This window comes from Gorilla gorilla, chromosome 11, assembly GCF_029281585.2.
Source record: "Gorilla gorilla gorilla isolate KB3781 chromosome 11, NHGRI_mGorGor1-v2.1_pri, whole genome shotgun sequence".
Classification (NCBI taxonomy): Eukaryota; Metazoa; Chordata; class Mammalia; order Primates; family Hominidae; genus Gorilla; species Gorilla gorilla.
Window position 1 is genome coordinate 118,454,885 of NC_073235.2, and position 24,893 is coordinate 118,479,777.

General features: G+C 39.6%; 1 long non-coding RNA gene and 1 pseudogene across 1 annotated transcript in view; both read right to left on the reverse strand.

Annotated features, from left to right (window-relative positions):
• Positions 1 to 24,893, reverse strand: part of LOC129531950 (uncharacterized) — a 218,669-nt gene that overhangs the window by 177,642 nt on the left and 16,134 nt on the right. The gene's annotated exons all lie outside the window — the stretch shown is intronic.
• Positions 17,717 to 18,038, reverse strand: LOC101144911 (cytochrome c oxidase subunit NDUFA4-like; annotated as a pseudogene).

Genomic DNA, 24,893 nt, shown 5'->3' on the forward strand with positions numbered 1-24,893 from the left:
TTTTATTTTGTGAGGCATTCTGTTTTGCTGTTTTTCTAGCAATACATAAAGCTGTCTTATTCTAAGAAGGTCAAAGCATTTTATAGACATTACCTCAGCAGGCCATGCAAGAGTCTAGCAGAGTCCGCATGGTCAGGTATTATTGTTTCCTGAATCAATGTCCTGCTGCAACTCCTAAAAGGGCTCTTGAATGCTAACCAAAGTAGTCCCACCACTTCAAAGCTCACAGATGCTTAAATTGGACTTGAAGGTGAGGGTTCAAGGGAGGCGTTTTTCTTGGTTTCTAATTCTTGCCATCTGGTCTTAATCTGACTCCAGAGAGAAGCAAGCTGGCGGGTGACAGCTTAGAGCATGGCTGGTCTTTAGAAATGCCACCCAATCCTTTTCTGCATAATTGGTACCAGGATTTGCATAGATTTGCATACATTATGTATCTATCAGGATTCTTTTAGATCCCATTTAGAATTAAATTAATTTTGCTATATTTAAGATGTCATTCTAGGTGGCTTTTTCATTTTCTTTTTCATATGGTTGTGCTACCTGCCTTTATTAGCCATTGCTGTATTGGGGTTTCCCAGTGAAAACTGCTCTGTCAATAGCAAAGCCATTCATTTAATAAATACGTGTTGAGTAAATGAGTGACGCCAAGATCTTGACCTGTCCATCCCAGTTATTAATCCTGAATCAACATCTTTAAGCTTGCTTGGGCTAGAAAACAATTGAATGTCTGGCTAGATGTGGGGAGCAGAACAAAGGCAAGGGCTACCCACAGGCTGGCCACGGAGAAGATGGATGGCATGTCTGATGCCTCAGGCTGTAGAAGTGGGGCTGTCTTGAGGCTATGGCACTTCCCCTTCTAACATGCCCCGGGTACTTTGGGCACACTCATCTGTTCCCCTGTCGTCTCCTCCTTTAGAACTGGGGTGGAAGAGAATGGGAAAGATAATTGGGATAAAGCAAGGTTGGAATTTGCCTGCTCAGTGACAGGCCGTCCTCCTGTGCTTAGAGGGCCTTGCTGATAGTAATTCATGTTGAGACACTCTGCTCTTATCTTGGACAACACTGCTTTCTTCTCAGCTATCTGAAGCCTTCTAGAAAAGCATTAAGTTCCCTCAAACCCACTCCCCACACTAAAATGAGAGTCTTTTTTTGCTATAAGGAGGCTTTTTTTTTTTTTTTTTTTTTTTTTTTGCCAATTCCAGTGTTGAACCTCTAAAGAATCCTGGGATTGAAGTTTACACAACCCTGGGGCTCTCTACCCAATGTATATAAGCACCCCTTGGCGAAGAGTTCTACCCTCAGAGAGTCAGATTAAATAGGTCTGGACAGCCGTAGTGGCTCAGGCCTGTAATCCTAGCACTTTGGAAGGCTGAGGCAGGAGGATTACTTAAGGCCAGGAGTTTGAGATGAGCCTGGGCAACAAAATGAGACCCCATCTCTATGAAAAAAAAAAAAAAATTAATTAGCTAGGTATGGTGGCATAGGCCTGTACTCCTAGGTACTTAGGAGGCTGAGATGGAAGGATCGCTTGAGCCCAGGAGTTTGAGGTTACAGTGAGCTATGATCACACCACTGCACTCCAGCCTGGGTGACAGAGCAAGGCCCTGTTTCTAAAAATTAAGTAAATAAAATAGGTCTGGAGTGGATTCCAGGAATCCAAACCCAGGTGTTGAAAAAGCAACTGTAGATAATACTGATGGGCAGCGGAGTTGAGAACCCCTAACAACTCATTTACCAGTGAAGGGAATTTGGTTCAGAGAGATGTAATTTAGTAGAAAGCCAAGCCCTAGAACCAGATTTCTCCCCGGTTTCCAATACACCCACACCATTTCTTTTTCCCCACAAAAGTTCTGGTCAAATATTTCAAGAAACAGAAGAGTAAAAGTGATTTGCTGAGGGTTGAGATTGGGGGAAATAAGGTATCTGTATTTAAGGCAGTGGCACCTGGAGTAAGGTAGAGAGTAGACTCTTATGAGGGCAAGAATATGGTCTTCCCAAGCTTTGCTTTTACAGAAACGGAAAATAGCAGTTCCCAGAAGCCTGTTAAAGAAATAAAAACCAGGCGTGGTGGCTCATGCCTGTAACCAAAGCACTTTGGGAGGCCAAGGCGGGCATATCACCTCAGGTCAGGAGTTTGAGACCAGCCTGGCAAACATGGTGAAACCCCATCTCTACCAAAAAATACAAAATTAGCCGAGCGTGGTAGCATGCACCTATAGTCCCAGCTACCGGGAGGCTGAGGCAGGAGAATCACTTGAACCTGGCAGTTGGGGGTTTCAGTGAGCCAAGATTGTGTCACTGGGTGATAGAGTGAGACCTCGTCTCAAAATAATAATAATAATAATAAAGTCCATCGAGTTACACAGGGCCCCACTTAACAGCCCTCGCCACTGATCCAACTTAACGTTGGCTTCTCAGCTCAGGTTTCCGATAAGGTCAGAGGTGGTTTCCTGGGATAAGAAATGGAAGCTCCTTATTCTTAATCTTCCAAAGAATCCAAAGGGTTCTTCAGAAACACTTTGCCAAGGGTCAGGGACCCTGAATTCAAAAGCTATCAGGGATTGATATTCAGCCGAATCACTCTTTGGCCCTCCTTAAGGCACCTTCTGGAATTCCTAGGCCATATTGTGCATTGCACCAAAAGAGCATTAGAGGCTTAATCTAAGACTCAGGAAAGTTCTCAAAACTCAGAAAATTGTGAAAACATAAGACCTCAGTGGGTAAGAGAGTCCTCATGGTTGCCCTTAACTCTCTGTAGTCCCCAGACTGAACTCTATACCAAAAATACAGTTTCAAAGTCTACGCTAAACAGGAAGGTGCATTTGATCTAAAGGTAACCGAGGAGTCCTGACTGCATCAAGCCCAGGAGCTCTGCCCCACACTAAGATAAATGATATGTGAACTACACAAATACTGTTTGGCTTCTTTACACCACGCAACACATGGACTTTTGTGTGCTTCCCAACCTACTTCCCAGAACCTATGTAGTGAGAACTTATCTATTTTGCAGACGATGCCATGCATACGTTGTCTCATCTAATCCTCACAGAAATCTCATAAGGTAGGTGTCACCATCCTTTACAGATGAAAGAAACTCCCCCAGATCACTTAGAAAGCAGCAAGGCCATGGCTCACTCCTATAATCCCAGCACTTTGGGAGGCCGAGGCAAGTGAATCACTTGAGGTCAGGAGACCGAGACCAACCTGGTCAACATGGTGAAACCCGGTCTCTACTAAAAAAAAAAACAAAGAGTACCTGGGCATGGTGGCATGCACCTGTAATCCCAGCTACTCAGGAGGCTGAAGCAAGAGAATTGCTTGAACCTGGGAGGTGGAGGTTGCAGTGAGCCGAGATCGCACCACTGCACTCCAGCCTGGGCGACAGAGGGAGACTCTATCTCAAAATAAAAAAGAAAGAAACCAGCAGGGCCAGGATTTGAGCTCATGTCTGTCCAGCTCCAAAGGATATGCTCTTTTCACTACATAGGCAACCTCTCCTGAAAAAGCAAGAGAAGAGTTGGGTGACTCAAACACGCTTGCTCTCCCCTGCTATAGAATGACTCTGCCCTTTGCCTGGTGTTTGGAAGTCCAAGTTGAGCCTCATATCTGTGAGGATCCCCGTCTCACCATGAGGAGAAAGCAATGTGCGTTCCCCCCTTGTCCGCAGAGCTTTCCTGGGCCCTAGGGCTAGAGACAGCTCTGCTGAAGCAGCTTAAATATGTACATTTCCAGGAAGAATATTCTTTAGTTAAAACCTGCTGTTTTGAATTTCTACAGCTATGGCTTTGCCTAACTTCCTGCAGCAGATAGATTTACAAAATTCTCTTGCAGAGCATGGGAGCTGGGAGCAGAGCTGCCTCCTGAAGATGGCTGAGCCTGGTTTTGTTGTTTTGTTTTTTGGTTTGTTGTTTTTCTGATTATGAGATACAAAACCACAGTGAAACATTTAGTTGTCTTCCAAATAGCCATCTTGGCACAGATTTGAAACATTAGCACGATCATGTGTCTTTAGTGTCAGAGAAGGAGTCATTTAACTTTTCAAAGAGAGATTTCTACTTAATACCAGCTCGCACAGCAACAGAAGCCAAAAGGGACTTGTTTTCTACTGATTTTCTTCTAAGCAATTCAAAATTTGATACACTAGCAGAGGGCTTTGAATGGGAGAAGACATGCTCCACAGTGTGGTGAATAAGTAAGTGGCTACAAGTCATCCCTATAGATGAGGGCAGGTGATCTGGCCATTCTAAAGTTGAGAACACAGAGGCTGTGCCTAGGGGAATGACACTGGCCTGTCAACACCCTTGGCACTACTGTGCTGAGCAATTTATGTGCACAAGCTCAGTTGGTCTTCATAACAATCCTGTAAGGCAAAATAGTATTTTTGTGACAAATGAAGAAGCTGATGTTGAATGAGGTCGAGCAATTTACCCCCATTCTCACAGCCAGAAAGAAGTGGACCTATGCAGACTTTCCTATTCAGCCCACCACTTCTTTTCATCTCATGGGTGTGTGTCACTGAACCCATCGTGAATGGAATTTTGCTTTCTGGGCTCACTGTCAGATGAACTGCCTTGCAGATCCAGCAAGAGGTTCTCCGAGAAGAGTGAGGTAACTCCAGAGGGGCTGAGTCCTGACCTGAATCCTAGCTGACTCCAGAGTCTTTTCTGAGCACAAAAGTCCAAGACATAGCGGCAAAATCTCTCAGCACTGTACTGGCTCATGTTCCCCCAGCCACTCTAAGGCAACCAGAAGAGGAGGTGGTGATGCACCTGAAGCCCAGGGCTTTTTATTTACCCCAAACTCTCCTGAAAGACAAATATGTGCTCATCAGCTCCCAGCCTCTCAGGGCTTCCTGTTTTCTTAGGTGCTCTATCATATCTGCTGCTTCACTGCCTTGGGTTAAGTTTACATTCACTGAAGAACAAAGCTGAAGAATTAGGTGTGAGACCCCAGCACTTTTCTTTTTTCTTTCAATCTAAAGCAATTCGTAGTTAAGCCTCTTTCCCAGCCTGTTTACAAAGAGCTATCCTAAATCTCATTGTTGTATACAAACTCCAGTGCGGGGCTTATCTTCACTCATAGGGCACAGAAGTCTCAATGGAATATCATAAACCATTCTTTAGAATAAAAAATTATGACCAAAATGTAACATTTCCACAGGCATCACCAACCCCTGTAATTTTTACCATATTCCGTGTTTGATTTATCGCCAAAGAGAAACGTGCCCCGAGATCAATCTAAGGCAAAAGGCGGTGGTTTAGTACCCCTTTTCTGATGCTTAGAAGAGCTATTTTTATCATTAAATTCAAAGATTTAGAGTAAGGTGGTTCTTGATTAAATTCCTTGTGGGGACCTTAATCTTAAGTCTCCTAGAATCCATCCTTTGCTGTACTACTTTTCTGGTCTTTTTGTGCCAAAATAAGCATTTTTCCTAGACTAAGCTCTTTTCAGTTATGCTAGTAAAAATCACTGCAGTATACAATGTTATATTGAATATTAATATTGGCATCAGAATTTTCAGAGCATTAAAAAATGCCTGTATGACTGGTACTTCTTATTGAAAACTCATTTAGAATATTTCCCTTGACTTTCTAGTTGTTCATTTGAAAATGAGGGAGGTAGATTAGATTATATATGTAGCTCCTTCTAAGTCAGATAATTTCTGAATCTATGAAGGTCTAGAATATTTCTCCAGGATCCCTCAGTAGACTCTCTTAGAAATTAGTTTTTTTAAATAATTTAGGATAAATATTTTCATCATCCCAATATACTCCAAATAAAATTCATATTATTTTTGCTAAGATATGAAGCTGGGTTTGTTGAAACGTATTCTGAAGGGGAGAAAAGGTTTTATCTTTTTCTCACTGATGACAAGGTTCGTGGCTGACACCCCATAACAAAAGACAGATTAACAAGAGAAAATCATAACAAAATTATTTAACTAGAGTTTTACATGACATGGGAGCCTTCAGAAATGAATACCCTCAAACCAGGGGAAAATTGTGATTTTTTTTTCTCTTTTTTTTTTTTTTTGGCTTAGGTTCTATGAAGAACGGGCAGTCATGTAGAACTACAACTGGACAAAAAGGGAGTATGACCCAGTGGTAATAAACTGAGGGGAACTTAGCAAGATAGTTCAGAGAATTCCTTTTCTTTTGTTTTCTTTTTTTTTTTTTTTTTTGAGATGGAGTCTTGCTCTGTCGCCCAGGCTGGAGTGCAGTGGGGCGATCTCCACTCACTGCAACCTCCACCTCCTGGGTTCAAGCAATTCTCCTGCCTCAGCCTCCCAAGTAGCTGGGACTACAGGCTCGTGCCACCACGCCCGGCTAATTTGTGTGTTTTTAGTAGAGACAGGGTTTCACCATATTGGCCAGTCTGGTCTCAAACTCCTGACCTCATGATCCACCTGCCTCAGCCTCCCAAAGTGCTGGGATTACAGGCATGAAACACCACGCCTGGCCGAGAATTTATTTATGGCCATGTTTTAGGGGAGAAAAATGGGAGAAGCTCAGAGTGACCTTCTTGCTTCTGTGGCTTTCTCAATTGTCAAGGTGCTATATTTTGGGGTATCATGCCCTAGGCCCCAATAATTTCCTTTTTCCTTTCTTTCATTTTCTATAAATGCATCTACTTAGCTAAAAAGTCAAATATTCAAATGTAGATTATTTTGTCAATACAAGTTTTGCCATTTAAAACTTTTTGCCATTTAAATTATTTTCTTTATGTGCATTGTGGCTTCAGAAAGGCAACTCAGGGAAAAGCAGCTTACATCCATACACGTACATGCTTATCTCTTCCTGCTGAAACCAAGACCCCTCTGATTAGTGAAGACTGTTACTTGGGGAATGATTGAGCAGTACATGAGTTTAGGAGTTCCTCCTTTTTGTGTCAAGCGTGGTTTGGCTTAACTCCAAACCAGGCATGGGAAGTCTTAGTCACACTAGGCCACTGAGTTTGTGTTTGCAAGGAAATCTCTGGTTTGCTTTCTGTGTCACCTAGCACACATCTCCAGAGATTTTACTTGTATCACTTTGAACCCTAGAACAAATATTTTGACATCACACAGTATACACAGCAGAATCCCACAGCTTACAATGCAATAATGCACTTACTTTCAGCAAAGCAAGGAGGAAAAGGAGGGAGATGGAGCTGGTTAAAACTAGAAGTTTCTACAAGTTAGCTTGCTTAATCAGTAGGAGGTGGGTTTATTTGTTTTGTTCTCTTTTAGTGGTTACTTTCTATTAATGAAGACTGTGTGTACTTGTGTTTGGGGTAAGCTTAGTCATTGACATAGGGACAGGGCTGGAAAACCTAAGTTAAACTTAGCAAGTTAACACCATAGAGGATAACAACAAAGACTGTCTCTGTAAACAAACTTTAGACCAGGTTCTTTGTGCCCTCTTCTCAAATAGGCCTCATCTTTGGGCCTTGTCTTTGGCCTGCCTGGTCCCGTTTTAGCAAGAATTCTGCTAAGTCAGTCTAGCAAAAATCCCCTATCCTTGATATCTAATCACCCTGGCCTGCCTTCAGCAAGAATTCTGTTAGTCTCTTTAGAAGAATTTCCCTATCTTTGTTGTCTCCTCTTAGTAATTTTCCATTCACGGACCCCCTCACTCTGTTCATTGGCTATAAATGCCCCACGGCTTTGCTATATTCAGAGTTGAACCCAATGTCTCTCCCCTACTGCAATAGTCTTGATACCTATCGCAATAGTCCTGAATAAAGTCTTCCTTACTGTTTTAACAAGTGTCAGAATTTTTTTTTTAACAAGGGTCAGGCTGTTATTTGTTATGTGTGTTGTAAAACAAAGCATTTACAATCTTCTCCAAGTTTTATAGCTCAGTTTTAGCCACGGGTATTAAAATATGATCTCCTGCCTGGGACCTGAAGGCTCCAAAGCCCTTATTGCAATTGTGCATAATACATCCCTCTATCACATCCCCGTTTCTACCCTTCTGGGACAAGAAAAGCTGTGCCTTACTTAAAACCGCTGTGAGCATGAAAACATTCCATTGGATTGGGGCTGGAGGCACAGGGTGAGGGGCAGCAGCTCTACTTTGAGCCGTAAAGTGCTAAGTGGGAGTTTCGTTTGCCAAGAAGGGGCCTTCCTGCACAAGGTGGAAGGTGGTGTTGGTGAATGAATAATTGCCAGGGAAGTATCACCAGACACCAGGATAAGATTTTATGGGTCATTGGGAGGAGAAAGCAGCTAACAGCATCCTTGTTGAGTCTTTAGAGGCACAGAGTAGAAGCCCGAGGGAGAGTAAACAGCAAAAATAGTTAAGGAAAAAATAAGCTACAAATAGTAAGGAGGGGAAGTGGGAGGATTGAGCATCAGGGAAATTTCTGGCAGAACTCTAGCAAATGCCTGCACAAAATCACACCAATCTGATGATGCTGTCATTCCTGACCATTTCCTCCAGCCAAGGGGTTGCTCTCCAAACTTATGGAAGAGAGAACCTGAAGGCAGTGACCTACCTATTCACCGGCTTATCCATCAGCGTGAGTTAGTTATTCCAGCTTATTTTATGAGCTGTTATTCAAGCATTTGAGTATCACCAATGGTGAGGTATTGGGTGATTTATGGCAGAATATTATTCCTCTGTCACTAAGTGTAATGAGATCATTTGCAAATTTTATTTTTTTCTCTGCCTTCTAAATGCATGCAATTGTTAGACCACATATTTGACAGCTGATATGATCCACAAAACAAAGGCAGATTCCCTCTATTCATCTTATAACTTAAAGAGAAAGCTTCTTCCCTACCAGTTTCCTAGAGCACTATCAACCTTGCTAACATCTTTGCATCCACTTCCTTGGCTTAAAACAGCATTGAAAGTTGCTTTTGAGTTCCTTAATGCACTGAAGATGCGATTCCTAAAGAACCTGAGAACTATGGACTCTGATGAAGACGCATGTTGGGAGATGTGAGACAATAAGCAGATCAATGCCATTCCATCAGTCTCTTCTTCCCACTGTTCTCTGCAAGTATCTATTGAGCAGAGCATTGAAGTTTATAGCACTGTCAATGCCATGCAGGGAAGCCCGTTGGGCTGGGTGTTTTGTATTTGTACTGTAGATCTACTCTCCACTTTGCCCCTTTCTGTTCCCTGGGAGGCTGCGCTCTGTGGACCATATCACTCCAGCTCACTTGTCCTCTGGCTTTTATTAAGTTTAGCCAATGAGAGTCATTGGCAAGAGATCAGAGAGTGAGAGGAGTGAACACCTCTGAAAGCAAATTTCTTCCCACTCTAGCCTCCTCCCACTCCCTCTCCCTCTCTCCCAGGCTCTATTATACAGTGACTGTAATCCTGGCACTAGGCCACTTCTCCTATCAGGTGGAATCTCACCTGCCAGAGAACTACAGATTGTACTAATTTCTGGTAACCACTCTCTGCCTTCCTTCAGACCATGCAGGGAGTGATGCCACTTCCTGCTGTGCTGTTCCCTGTCACCATCCCTTGGTGGTTTGCTTTAACGTTACTCACACATTTTTTAAACTATCCTCTATAGTTGACCTTTTGAGTGGGCCATGTCTTTCCTACTGGGACCTTAACCACACCTCTTCATTCATTGTCAGGATTTTATATCTACGTCAACTTTCCAAAACACAGCTAAAATCTAAAATGCTGTTTTTCACATTTAAGAGCATTTTTAGATTGCAAAGAAGTAGCTATAGATTCCACTCCCAGCAACATGAGGACCCCTGAGGACTCATTCTCCAGTGAAATGATTGTAAGTGATAAAAATCATTTTTAAAAAATTAAAGGTTCCAGAAATTGTGCTAACGGTATACAGAAAATAAATCTATTCAAGAAAATCTACTAAATCTTGGTAAGAATAGTGAGGTTGCAGCACTTGAGCCATGACACACTAGCTTCCTCCCCACTCCAGCTCAATTTGAGGAAGGTTTCACTCTGAGTGGGACTGGCCAAAAGGTGAGGCTCCCTTTCCCTCTACTCTCTTGTTAAGGGATATGCAATCTCACAGGAAAGGGCAGGACACCAGTGTTTCTCATCCTCTCCAACTCCAGGTTGGAAAGGCTAAATTCCCGGTAAGTATGGCCCAGCAGTTGGGAGCTCCTTTCTACCACCCACAACCCCACACATAGAGCAGTGGCTCTACAGCAGATGTGGCAGGCCAGGAACACTAGAGCCCCAATTATCACCCTCCAGCTCACTCACAGGACTGAGGCTCCACACAGAAGAAGCAAAATAAGAAGACCAGAGGCTACTACCCCCTGCCAAGCACCCAAAGCTTGGTTTTTATTCAGAGGAAGAAGCAAATCATAAAAAAGAGGGCTCTGAAGCTCTCCCAAAAAGAAATTACTTTAGGGTGGGCACAGTGGCTCACACCTGCAATCCCAGCACTTTGGGAGGCCGAGGCAGGCGGATCACGAGGTCAGGAGATTGAGACCATCCTAGCTAACACAGTGAAACCCCGTCTCTACCAAAAATATAAAAAATTAGCTGGGCATGGTAGCACACACCTGTAGTCCCAGCTACTCAGGAGGCTGAGGCAGGAGAATCGCTTGAACCCGGGAGGCGGATCTTGCGGTGAGCGGAGATCGCGCCACTGCCCTCCAGCCTGGGTGACAGAGTGAAAAAAAAAATTACTTTATTATAAATAGAGTGTGGGGAAGTTCAAGCCTAAGGACACTCTCAAAAACAATGGACATTTTGATGGTAAATAATTAAAAGGAGGCTGGTAGCTCTGTAAGAGTAACAAGCTAAATCATAGGCTAGCTAATTTAAGAGAGAAAATCAGAGAAAGAAACAGCTAAGAAGAGTACTCTTGGCATCAGAACAAACCTCAAAGACTGGCCTCAAAAATTATTCCTGCTTGAATTTAATCGGGTCAGGCTGTGGAATGAATTATGCCCCAGGAATTGTCAAAACAATAGAGCAATCCGCTAGAAATTGGTGAAGCCTAACAGCTTAGTGTGATACCAAATAAGGCAGACAGCTTAATGGAGAGCTTAGGGAAAGAGAAAGTCAAAAGTAAAATGGCAGACATAAATCCAATTATAGCCATAATAACATTAGATTCAATATGAATTGATTAAATGATCAAATCAAATAGGCAGAGATTGTCAAACTGGATTTTTAAAAAAGATTCAACTATATGTTGTCTACAGGAGACATACTTTAGATTAAAATTTTCAAATATGTTAAAAGTAAAAAGATATAAATATATATATGTCATGCAAACAGCAACCATAAGAAAGCTGGAATGTCCATACTCATACAGACAAAAAAGACTTTAAACCAAAACAAGTTATGATACATAATGAAGAACATCTTATGATGATTAAAATATCAATTCATCTGGAAGATATTACAATTATAGACATATATATCTCTAAAAAAAGAACCCCAAAATACAAAAAGCAATTGACAGAATCGAAAGGAAAAATAGACAGGTCTACAATGATAGTTGAAGACTTCGATATACTAGTCTCCCCTTAGCCATGGGGGATACGTTCTAAGACCCCCAGTAGATGACTGAAACCATGAATACAATATTAAACCCTAAATACACTATGTTTTTTTCCTATATACATAACTATGATGAAGTTTAATTTATAAATTAGGCCTGGTAAGAGATTAACAATGATTAATAATAAAATAGAACAATTATAGCAATCAGAACACGTTTTCTTGTCATGTCTTCTACCCACAATTGAATGCCTTTCCCATCTTAACTAAGCACATATTATGCAGTTTTGCAGTTTGAGGAGCAGCAGCAAAACTAGCACAGATTTCTTTTTCCTTCTTCACAATTTTGTGGATAGAAGATGCATGCTTAACACAGATGTTAGCAACCTCAGTATATTATTATTATTATTTTTTTTTTTGAGACAGAGTCTCGCACTGTCGCCCAGGCTGGAGTGCAGTGGCGTGATCTCGGCTCACTGCAACCTCCGCCTCCTGGGTTCAAGCGATTCTCCTGCCTCGGCCTCCTGAGTAGCTGGGATTACAGGTGCCCACCACCATGTCTGGCTAATTTTTTGTATTTTTAGTAGAGATGGGGTTTCACTATGTTGGCCAGGCTGGTCTCAAACTCTTGAATTTGTTATCCACCTGCTTCGGCCTCCCAAAGTGCTAGGATTACAGGCTTGAGTCACTGTGCCTGGCCAGCGTATGATTTATTTTTCTTTATTAAGTTGGGAACTTTCACCTTTTCACTTAAATAAAAGCACTTCATGGCTTCTCTTTGGCATATCCAAACTGCCAGCATCACTACTCTTGCACTCTGAAACTATCATTCTCTTTGGCATATCCAAACTGCCAGCATCACTACTCTTGCACTCTGAAACTATCATTAAGTAAAATAAAATAAGGGTCACTTGAACACAGGCACCACAGCACAAAAACGGTTGATCTGATGGCCAAGACAGCTGCTAAGTGACTAACAGTCAGGTAGCATATAGGCAAGGGAATGATTCACATCCCAGGCAGGACATAGTGAGCACAAGGTTTTACCATCTACTCACAACAGTACACAATTTAAAACTTATGAATTGTTTATTTCTGGAATTTTCCATGTGATATTTTTCAGACCATGTTTGACCTCATGTATTAAGATCCTGGAAAGGAAAACCATGGATAGGAGAGGACTACTGTACTAGACAGATAATAAATAAGAAAATAGAGGACCTGAATCCACTCTAAACCAACTAGATCTGACAGACACTTATAAAAAAGTCCATCCCAAAACCGCAAAATACACTTATTGTCAAGTGCACAGGAGACATTCTCCAGGATAGACTTGTAAACTAAAAATAAAATTCTAATCCCTCTACCAACTGAACAGACTCCCTCTTGGCCAAGGGGACCACAGAGAAACCTTAAACACTGAGTTCCCAGACATGACAAGAAGGGAGGGCAGACACATCTCATAGTACCCCCTCCCTTTTGGAGTTTAGGCACAACAACTGACCAGCATTAGTGTTAAAAGAAAGATCATAAGATTGACAAAACAGACTCTCTGTGGCAATAAAATACCAAATTATAAAGATGACCGAAGGCTATGAAAGACAAGGGTTAAGTCACACCGAGTTAGTGACAGAGCCTTACTCTTTAACCCACTGGAAATTAAAGAATCTCTGAATCCACCTATAACCTGTAATAAGTCCCCTGCTTTCAGATATCCCACCTTTTTAGCCTGACTCTATATATACCTTTCATGTATTGATTTATGTCTTTACTTATAACTCCTATGACATGGTTTGACTTTGTGTCCCACCCAAATCTCATCTCAAATTGTAATCCCCATAAACCCCATGTGTTGAGGGAGAGACCTGGTGGGAGGTGATTGGATCATGGGGGTGGTTTCCTCCATCCTGTTCATGATAGTGAGTGAGTTCTCATGAGATCTGATGGTTTTATAAGGGGCTCTTCCACCTTTGCTCACTCTTGCTCTCTCGCACCTGCAGCCATGTAAGGTGTGCCTGCTTCCTTTTTGCCATGATTGTAAGTTTCCTGAGGCCTCCTCGGCCATGTGGAACTGAGCCAATTAAACTTCTTTTCTTTATAAATTACCCAGTCTCAGGTATTTCTTTATAGCAGTGTGAAAACAGACTAACACATCCTACCTCCCTGAAATGTATGAAACCAACTGTAATCTGACTACCTTGGGTGCGTTTTCTCAGGACTTTTTAAGACTGTGTTTCCCCAGGCTGCAGTCATTCATATTAGCTCAGAATAAACTTCTTTAAAATATTTACAGAGTTTGGTATTTTCATTAACAGACTGTATGCTAAGTCATAAAATAGCCTGAATAAATTTAAAAGAATTGAAATCATGCAAAGTATGCTTGCCAACCAAAATGTAGTAAAATTAGAAATTGATAACAAAAAAATTTGAAAAATTTACAAATACGTGAAAATTAAACAACACAATACTAAATAACCAATGAGTCAAAGAAGAAATCAGAAGTGAAATTAGAAAATATTCTCAGATAAGTAAAAATAAAGACACAACATCCCGAAGCTTATGGGATGTAGCTAAAGCAGTGCTTAGAGGAAATTTGATAACTGAAAATGCTTATGTTAAAAAATAAGAAATATCTCAAGTCATTAACATGACTCCTTAAGGCACTAGAAAAAGAAGAGCAACTAAACAAAAAGCAAGCAAAGGAAGAAAACAATAAGGATTAGGGAATAAACTACTGAATAGAGGCTAGGAAAAATAATGAATAAAATCAACAGAATCAAAAACTGGATCTTTGAAAAGAATAAGAAAACTGGCAAATATTTAGTTAGACTGACCAAGCAAAAATGAGAAAACTCAAATTACTAAAATTAAAAATGAAGCAGGGACAGTTCTACTGAAATAAATAAAATTATAGAGGAATATTATGAGCAACTGCCTGTCAACAAATTGAATACTTTAGATGAAATATAAGAATTTCCACAAAGACACAAACTACCAAAACTGACCCAAGAAGAAATATAAATTTGAATAGACCTATAACAAGTAAAGAAATTGAATTACTAGGCCCAGATGGCTTTACTCGTGAACTCTACCAAGGATTTAAGTTAGAATAAGGCCAGGTGTGGTGGCTCATGCCTGTAATCCCAGCACTTTGGGAGGCCAAGGTGGGCAGATCACTTGAGGTCAGGAGTTGAAGACCAGCCTGGGATTCAACGCTGTAATCCCAGCAGCTCAGGAAGCTGAGACAGGAGAATCACTTGAACCCAGGAGGCAGAGGTTGCAGTGAGCCAGGATCGCACCACTGCACTCCACCCTGGGTGACAGAGAAAACTCTGTCTCAAAAAAATAAGTAAAAAAAAAAGTGATAATTAATAGTATTCTTTATAAACTCTTCCAAAACATAGAAGCAAGGGGAAACCTTCCCAACTGATTCAGTGAGGCCAGTATTATTCTGATAACAAAACCAAACGAAGACATCACAGAAAAGAAAACTAGCACTAGCAGCTCTAGTTAGAGCAGTTATGCAATATAATAAAATAAAAGGCACCATATTGGAAAGGAAAAAGTATAGCTATCTCTATTTGCAGATGACAAGATCACTTATATTGAAAATCCTAAGGAATCCATTAAAAACAGTATTAGAACGTATGAATGAGTTTGGCAAGTTGCAGAATACAAGATCATTATACAAAAGTCAATTGAATTTCGACGTGCTTATAATAAACATTCCAAAAATAAAATTAGGAAAACAATTCTATTTGTAATAGCATTGAAAAATACTTAGGAGTACAATTAAGAAAAGAAATGCAAACCTTATACTCTGAAAGCTAAAAAACATTATTTAAATAAATTAAAGAATATCCAAGTAAACAGAAAGATATCCCATGTTCATGGACTGGAAGATACAATATTGTTAAGATGACAATACTTCTCAAATTGATGTATAGATTTATCACAATCCCTATCAATGTCACAGCTAGCTTCTTCACAGAAATTGACAAGCTGATCCCAAAATTCCAATGAAAATTTAATTAATCCAGAATATCTAAAACAATGTTGAAAAAGACAAAGTAGGAGGGCTCACACTTCCTGATTTCAAAATTTACTACAAAGCTACAGTAATCAAGAAAATATGGTGCTGGCATAGGAAAGATATGTAGATTAATAAAACAGAATTGAAAGTCCAAAAATAAACCATTGGGTATTAAATCAACTGATTTTCAGCAAGAGTGCCAAGATATTTCAATGGAGAAAGAGTAATTTTTTTAATAAATGGTGTTGGGACAACTGGATATCCATGTGTAAAAGGAAGTTGGACCACTAACTCACACCATATACAAAAATTAGCTTAAAATGAATCTAAAAGCTAAATTTAAGAGCTAACTGTAAAACTTTTGAAGGTAACATAACTACAAATCTTTGTGACTTTGAATTTAGCAATGATTGCTTAGATATGAAACCAAACGCACAATTAAAAAAAAGAAAAAAATGAAAAATTGAAAATTGTCAAAATTTAAAACTTTTGTACTGAAAAGGATATCATGTAGAAAGTTTAAAAACAGCCCACAGAATGGGAGAAAATATTTGCAAATTGCATATCTGAAGAGGCATGTATATCTAGAATAGTTAGAGAACTATTTCAACTCAGTAATGAAAAGACAACCCAATTAAAAATGAGCAAAATATCAGAACAGACAGTTCTCCAAACTAGATACACAAATGAACAATAAGCACATTAAATTATGTTCAACATCATTAGTCATCAGGAAAACGCAAATCAAAACCATGATAAAATACAATGCCACACCTACTAGGTTGCTAATAATATACATTTTTTAAAAAAACAGATAACAAGTATTCAAAAAGGATGTGGAGAAATTGGGACTCTCATACATAGCTGGTGGCAATTTAAAATGATGCAGCCACTATGGAAAATGATTTGATAGTTCCTCTGAGTTACCATATGACTCAGCAATTCTATTCCTAGGTATATCCTAAGATAAATGAAAATATAAACAATTTATAAATGAATGTTTATAGTAGTATTATTCATAATAGCCACACACTAGAAACAACCTAAATATCCAACAATTGATGAGCGGATAAATAAAATGTGATATATCCATACAATGCCATATTATTAGGCCATAAAAAGGAATGAAATATCGATACATGCTACAACATGAGTAAGCCTTGAAAAAGAAGCCAATCACAAAAGACCATATATTGTATGATTTCACTTATATGAAATATTTAGAATAGGCAAATCTTCAGAGAAAGAAATTAGAATCATGGTTGCCTCGGGCTGGAAGGGGTGGGGAAAATGAGAGTGACTGTTAATGGTTCCTTTTAAGGAGGATGAAAATGTCCTAAAATTGATTGGGATGATGATTTCCCAACTCTGTAACAACAACAACAAAAAAGATTAGTCATGGGTTCTGTAACTAAAAATCACTAAATCGTAAACTTTAAACAGGTGGATTGTATGGTATGTAAATTATCTATCAACAAAGCAACTATTAGTGTTTTTAAACATGATATAATTGTTTTTTTCTGATGTAGGAAAGAAAACCAACCATTACTGGAGAGCAGTGTTTCTCACCATTCGCCTTCACACTCTTCAATTCAGTCAGACCGAGTTCCTGCTGTACAGGATGTCCGGGTGGTAGAGTGTAATGGCTAAGAGCTAGTTGCCTTTGTTGGAATTCTGGCTTAATCACTTACTAAATGTGGGACATCAGGAAAGTTCCTTAACCTCCCTGTGCCTCAGTCCCGTTAGCTGTAAAATGAGGACATTAATAATTTCTACCTCAAAGCGTTTTTAGGGGAATTAAAAATGCAACACATTAAACTCGTAGAACAATGCCCAGCACATAATAAGTGCTATATAAGAACTGCTTTATCCCAGCACTTCGGGAGGCCAAGGCGGGTGGATCACAAGGTCAGGAGATCGAGACTATCCTGGCTAACGTGGTGAAACCCCGTCCCTACTAAAAATACAAAAAAATCAGCCAGGCATGGTGGCATGTCCCTGTAGTCCCAGCTAGTTATGAGGTTGAGGCAGGAGAATCGCTTGAACCCGGGAGGTGGAGGTTGCAGTGAGCCAATATGGCACTACTGCACTCCAGCCTGGGCGACAGAGCAAGATTCCGTTTCAAAAAAGAAAAAAAGAAAAAAAAGAACTGCTTTATTATTGTTTCAAGTTTCAGTTATTTATTAATCAGTATAATCTACAGTAGATTATATCAACATTATTTCATGCATTTAGAGGACAAATATATTAAGTGGAAAATTGTGCAGATGGCTGCTGGAAAACCTTCATTCTAAAGCAGCTTTATAGTGAAACATTTCATTTGGAAATCTGGACCTTCTTTCTTCAGTTCGCTGTAATCCATTCACCGAGTAGAACTTGTATTGATCATTGGGACCCAGTTTGTTCCAGGGTTCTGGGTTATTCTTTCTGTCCCAACTAACATCTGGATTGATCAATGCCAGGTGCAAAAGATACAGTGCCGCTCCAGTATCTCCAGTTCCAATAAATACAAAGAGGGGGATCAAGCTTGGATGCGTAGTGGCCTGACTGATGATCTGGCAGAGCATGTTTGCGGTAGAGGCCTCTGATTAGAAAGGAGAGAACCAGACTAGCCACCAGGTCCTGGGCTAAGTAGTATCTGCCAACTGCTTTATTATTAACCCATTCCCCTCCCTAACACTACCCTGAATTCACCTGTCACAAGGATAGGCCAGTCTCCAGATTCCATTCCCCAGTCCACAGTGATTGGTTCAGAGATGGGCACATGAGTCCATCAGGCCAATGAGACTCAAATCTAAGACTCGGGTAGAGCTGTTGGGGTAGCAGACTCCTTTCTCCCAGCTGGTCTTAAAAATATGAAGCATTTGGCTTCCAGACGCACAGGCAGTCATTAGAGAGCCGCAGGAGAGAACCCACCTGAAGAGGCAGTCCCATGAGTAACAACGTAATTTCCTCCTAAAAATCTTTCTCCCACCATCATCACATACAGACTGGATTAAGCGATCCTTATACACAGTCCTGTAACCATCTCTGGATCTCTTAACCCTAAGGTCAGAAACATCTCCTTTTGCCCAGTGTGATCTCGGTGTAAACCTCTTGGCCCAGCATAATTATTGAGAGTTCCCCCTTCATCTTCAGGTCCCAGTTTGAATGATAAACTACATAATTATCTATCACAAAATGTATGTACGCTTACGTTGTTATTTGTTTAATTATCTGACTTCCTTGTTAGATACTAAGCCTTGTAAAAGGCAGGAACTATAACTATATTGGCCATTGTTTTATTCCCAATAGCTAACACAGTGCCTGGCATAGAACAGGTGGTTGAATAGTTGTCTGCATAATAAATGAATAAAAGAATTTTTAAAAATCATCACCACACCTAGTACTAGCCCCAGGGTTTTTCACTTTCAAAATCATCACCCCTTAAAACTGTCCCTAATATTTGTTTTCTAAGCTTACCTTTAAACGAATTAAAATATATCAGAAGGGGCTGGGCACAGTGGCTCACGCCTGTAATCCCAGCACTTTGGGAGGCCGAGGTGGGCGGATCACGAGGTCAGGAGATCCAGACTATCATGGCTAACACGGTGAAACCTCGTCTCTACTAAAAATTCAAAAAATTAGCCGGGCGTGGTGGCAGACGCCTGTAGTCCCAGCTACTCGGGAGGCTGAGGTGGGAGAATGGCGTGAACCCAGGAGGCGGAGCTTGCAGTGAGCCGAGATCGCGCCACTGCACTCCAGTCTAGGCAACTCTGTCTCAGAAAAAATAAAAAAATAAAAATAATAAAAATAAAATATATATATATATGTATATCAGAAGGGGAAACACATGATGAGATGCTCCTGTAACACGTACCCCTTCAAATAACAATGTTTGCTTTTCTGGGAGCTGGTAAATGAAAATATCCTATTCTCTTGCCCTCAAAAAGACACAACACCTGAAAAGTCCAGAGTACCAAGTTGAGTGAAGATTTTTTCTTAGTTGAGACCTGAAATTCATGGTAAAATTCCCAGATGCAGAAAAAGTCCCACCAGAGAACCTTCCCGCAATGGGGTCTTACAAAGCTATTGTAGCAAATTTAAGTTGTACAAGAGTACCAAAAATATTTTCTATTTCCCTACCTGCTTTCTTGGCCTTCACTTGGCCCCTCTGCCACGCATCTCAGCTGACATTCAGCACAAAATTTACTGGGTCCATAAGCCATATAATTCCCTCATTATTGCCATAAAATTTTTCATAGACAAGAGAAATTATTTGCAAACATGTTGGAAGAAGTTTTTCATTTTCTGGGGTTGAGATTATAGTTCAAACTGCAGGAAGAACAAGGACAAATCTGAATGATGATACTCTACAAATTCACTTATCCATTTGACATAAGAGGATTAAAAGAATAGGGAAAAGATGCTTTTCAGAATAACTTTGGCATACATTTAGTTATATTAACAGTGGTTCAGAGGCAACTGTGACCAAATTTAAAAGGTTTACTGTATGTTTTAGAGTTAAACTTAATTCAGGTAACTTTCATGCCCCTAGGGTGGGCAGCCAATGTTGTGAAACTAAGGGCTAGTTCAAGTTAAAAAAAATAACAATAATAAAAAATAAAGAGATGGAAAATGTCCAAAGGAGAGGTTAAGTATACTTAGTAAGGGTGGTAAAACCACATGAATATTAATTGGGCCAATCCAAACTTTAGCACCTCAATAAAACAAAAATATTTTCAAGCTTTAAGAGAAAATAAAGTAGGCTGCTTTTCCCAAGCTATTTTTCATCTCACTGCTTTCTACATTTCTTACTGCTGGTTCTGAGAATCACAAGATTATAAAAAAAAGAGAGGCTACACTTTCAATATGTCTTGATTATAACATCCTAGAGCAAGAAAATCCAGAGAACTACTGCAAAGCTAACAACATAGAAAAAGCCCTTCTGTTCCCCAGGTGCTTAGTGAGGACTAGCTTTGTCACTTCTTCCACACACTCCAGCCATGGCTGAAAAGGGAATTTTGAGCCCTGAATCTTTTGCCAGATGGAGAAGTTCCTTTCTCAATCTTGTCAATTTTCCTTCTCGCTTAATGTTTTTCCTTCCTTTCCTGCCTGTTCTTTAATTTCCCTATGTACCTCCTAAAGTAATTTATTTACAGAACTATTTATTAACTTCTTTTGTAGTATTGTATGCTGAACTACAAAAGAAAGGCGGAGATGTGTGAAGAGCTCTTCACACATAGCTATGTTGAATTATGTGTAAAATCCTTCAAAAGTCAGGATGACGCCTTCAGAGTTCTGGCTGTTACTTCCAAGCTAGATAAGAAACACTAATTAGGCGTTTTGTCACAGATTTCTGGACAATGGTGTCTATGAGTTGTCTTCCCAGTGTAATGAAAACCTAGATTAATTATTTTTTATGTCATTACTTTCATTCTCAAAGGAGAAATGGTCACTGTTTTTGTTACACTCTGTTTTCAAAACACGTCAATGTGCCTCACTATTAAAAAATCTTACACACAAAATTTGAACAAAGAAAACATCTCATTTAAATTACAATTATTCACAATTGAAAAAAAAAAGATTCTCTTCACTAAAGGATTCATCATTGGTTTATTTTCAATACAGTAGTAAGAATTTTCAATATAATGAAATTATCTGAGTATATTTTAATATTTACACACAAGTTCTCAGAGTTTCACATTTTAAAATATGCAACAAAGTTATTCTTTTTCTAAGCAGATAGATTATAAATACTATTTTCTCCCTGTTATACTGTCCACCACTGCATTGTCACTAATTGCTATTTCATAGAAACTTTGTCCTGTTCCAAATATATATCTCAAGTGTATTTCTTTGATCACTTACTAATTTACTTTTTTAATTGAGTCACTCATGTAACTATTCATTAAACATCCAAAATGTTTCACATCTTTTACCTTGCAGAGACAATGGCTAATACCACTTAATACCTCTTCTCCTGTGCTCTGGGCAACACAGGACCTGCTTATTCATTTAACTAGAATTCAAACTTCCGTCATAACCCTTAGTGATACTTTCAGTAGAACAGAAAGCCCTGCATGAATACAACTGCATATGAAAATTTAACATATAATAAAGTCAGCACCTCAAATTAGTGGGAAAAAGATGAACATTTAAGTGAGTAGTATTAGGACAACTATTAACAGATAGATAGCTATACTTTAAAAGGAGGAAATGGATCCATTTCTCACACCATAAAACAAGATAAATTCCAAGTGTATCAGGAATGTAATAAAATGAAACCATACAAATACTACATGAAACATGACTGAATTGCTTTATTACATGACACTTGGAAAAATGTTCCTAATCATGACTCAAAATCCAGAAGTAAAAAGAGAAAGGACTGATACAATTGATGATGTAAAAAATAAAGTTAGAAACCTTTATATGTGAAAAGTGTCATAAGTAATGTAAAAAGGGGACAAATGACAAACTGGGGAAAATATGTGCCACTTACATCACCCAAAGCGATTATTCTTCACATAAACAGAGCTTTTAGAATTTGAGAAGAAAAGACCGATAACACTCTATTGTAAAACGAAACTAAGAAACAATTGATAAGCAAATTCAAGTGACCTACAAAAAGCTCAACAGTGCTAATAGTAAGAGAAGTATAATTTTACACTTCTCTGAGATTCTAGTTCTCAATTATCACTGGATGAGAAAAATCCAAAAGTTTGATCACATAAACAGTTGACCAGACTGTGGGGAAGCAAGCACTTTTGCTCTGCTGGTGGGAATGCAAAATTTCACCTCTCTTCCAGAGGAAGATTTGCTGATACCTTGCTAGATATTTACTCAGCAACACCATGTTGAGTAATCTATTAAAAAGATACATTGGCAAAACTATAAGAAGATGCACAAGGCCATGCATTGCAACACCATTAATAATAATAAAGAACTTCGAAGCAATCCAAATATCCATAATGGAGAATGGATTCAATAAAGAAATCAGGATACAGCCATACAATGGAGTACAAGCCTGCTACAAAAAAGAAATGAGAATTATCTCTATATTACCATGGAGTCATCTTCAGACAAGTCCTTAAATTTTTTAAAGGCAGGGAAGGCTTAACATATACAGTTCTTTAAATGGTTATCTATGATGAAAGAAGGAATTATATAGAAGGAGCAGGGCCAGGCACAGTGGCTCATGCCTATAATCCCAGCACTTTGGGAGGCCGAAGTGGGTAAAACAAGTGAGGTCAGGAGTTCAAGACCAGCCTGGCCAACATGGGGAAACCCCTTTTTTTGTATTTTTTTTAGTAGACAAGGAGTTTCCCATCTGGGCATGCTGGTGTATGCCTGTAATCCCAGCTACTCAGGAGGCTGGGTCACAATAATCGCTTGAACCCAGGAGAAGGAGGTTGCAGTTACCTGAGATCATGCCACTGTACTCCAGCCTGGGTGACAGAGTGAGGGGAAAAAAAAAAAAAGAAGGGACAGGGTCAAAGCAATACTTCTATGAATATACCTTGTTTTGTATATTTGAATTTGGTACAGTGTAAATACTTTGCATAATTATAAAACAAAATTAAACATAACAAAATCAGATACTTAACAATTGAGAGCAAAATTAGTCAAGTAAATACAACTGTGTATCAGATGGATGGCAAAACCACATAGAGGAACTATTCCAAATGACTTTGAAACATTGTAAACTGACTATAAATTTCTATTGAGATATACTCTGAGGACAAAAAGAACTGCAAATAAATCTTAAAATTATCAAATCACTGCCGCTAGTGGTAGGTATTGTTATTCTGAGACTGTCATGTGCACTGTGAGATTAAGCAAATAAGTAATTGTCTTGGTGCCATCAGAAACCAGGATTTTTGTCATGAGAGAAAGGAAATACAAACGTAAGATGCAGAAGATTGAGTTAAAAGTCCTATTCTATATTTGAATATATATAAATTCATGATGTATTTTATTTAAAAATATATATATATTTCCTACCTCTATCCTCTGAAAAGATCAACCTAAGAGCAATGAGGAGTCTTAATTCTCATATTGCTGCTTCTAGTCATCATTTCCAAATCAAAGCAATCATGCACCTGTAATCCCAGCACTTTAGGAGGCCGAGGTGGGTGGATCACGAGGTCAGGAGTTCAAGACCAGCCTGACCAACATGGTGAAACCCCATCTCTACTAAAAATACAAAAATTAGCGGGCGTGGTGGTGCGCGCCTGTAATCCCAGCTACTCAGGAGGCTGAGGCAGGAGAATCGCTTGAACCTGGGAGGTGGAGGTTGCAGTGAGCCAAGATCTTGCCACTGCACTCCAACCTGAGTGACAGAGCGAGACTCTGTCTCAAAAAAAAAAAAAAAGAAAGAAAAAAAGAAAAAGAAAAAATGGCTGATTCCAAGTCTGAGAAAGAAAAAGTAGAGGATGAGCCTAGAACATTTTGTCGTACTAGACAACAAGGAGGCTCTCAGAGATTACTGAGATTGCTCAAAAGATTCAAAAGACAACTTGAATAGGTTGCCACTGGCCAACGATAAACTAATTCGACACTTCAGAACACTCACTTCCATTCTTTGGAATCTGTGCTTCCTAGGTAGCTATCTTCAAACTTTGCATTTGAACACTTTAAACTAGATTTTGACCCTTTTGATTATTTTAGGATGACATTTTGGTGACCCAGATGGGACCCAAAGCAAGCCGCCAGTGATCCCCACCATTTCACCAACAACAGTCAGGGCATTGGTATTAGCATGAATGACTTTCGTTCACTCGACCTCACTAGAGCCAGGAGGAGTCTCTGGTGAGGTTGATTTTTGTTGATATTCAGACTTTATTCAAGCCACCTAATTCCACACTCAATAGAGCTGGAATTAAAGCTCTGCTTTTCAGGTAAGGTTTTGGGTTTTGTTCTCTAGAGATTCTGCTGTTTGCAGGTTTTGTTTTGTTTATTTTGTGTTTTGTTTTGTTTTTATAGACAGGGTCTTGCTTTTTTTTATAGACAGAGTCTTGCTCTGTTGCACAGGCTGGAGTGCAATGGTGCACTCATGGCTCACTGCAGCCTCAAACTCCTAGGCTCAAGGAATCCTCCCACCTCAGCCTCACGAGAAGCTGGGACTATAGGTGCGGGGCCACCATGCCTGGCTAACTTACTTTCTGTAGAGACAGGGTCTCATTATGTTGCCCAGGCTCATCTCAAATACTTAGCCTCAAGTGATCCTCTCAAAGTGCTGGGATTACAGGCATGAGCTACTGTGCCTGTCCTATAGATTTAGGTTAAGAGTTGTTTGCTGAACTATGCATTAGAGTTTGTGCAGCCTTTTCTCTCATTCGCACTATGGTCAGGAAAGGAAACCATTTCTCTCTCTGAAAAGAGGAAGTGAATTTTTTTGTGGTTTAAGCAAAGTTTGTAATTAAAAAAAAAAACTGGCT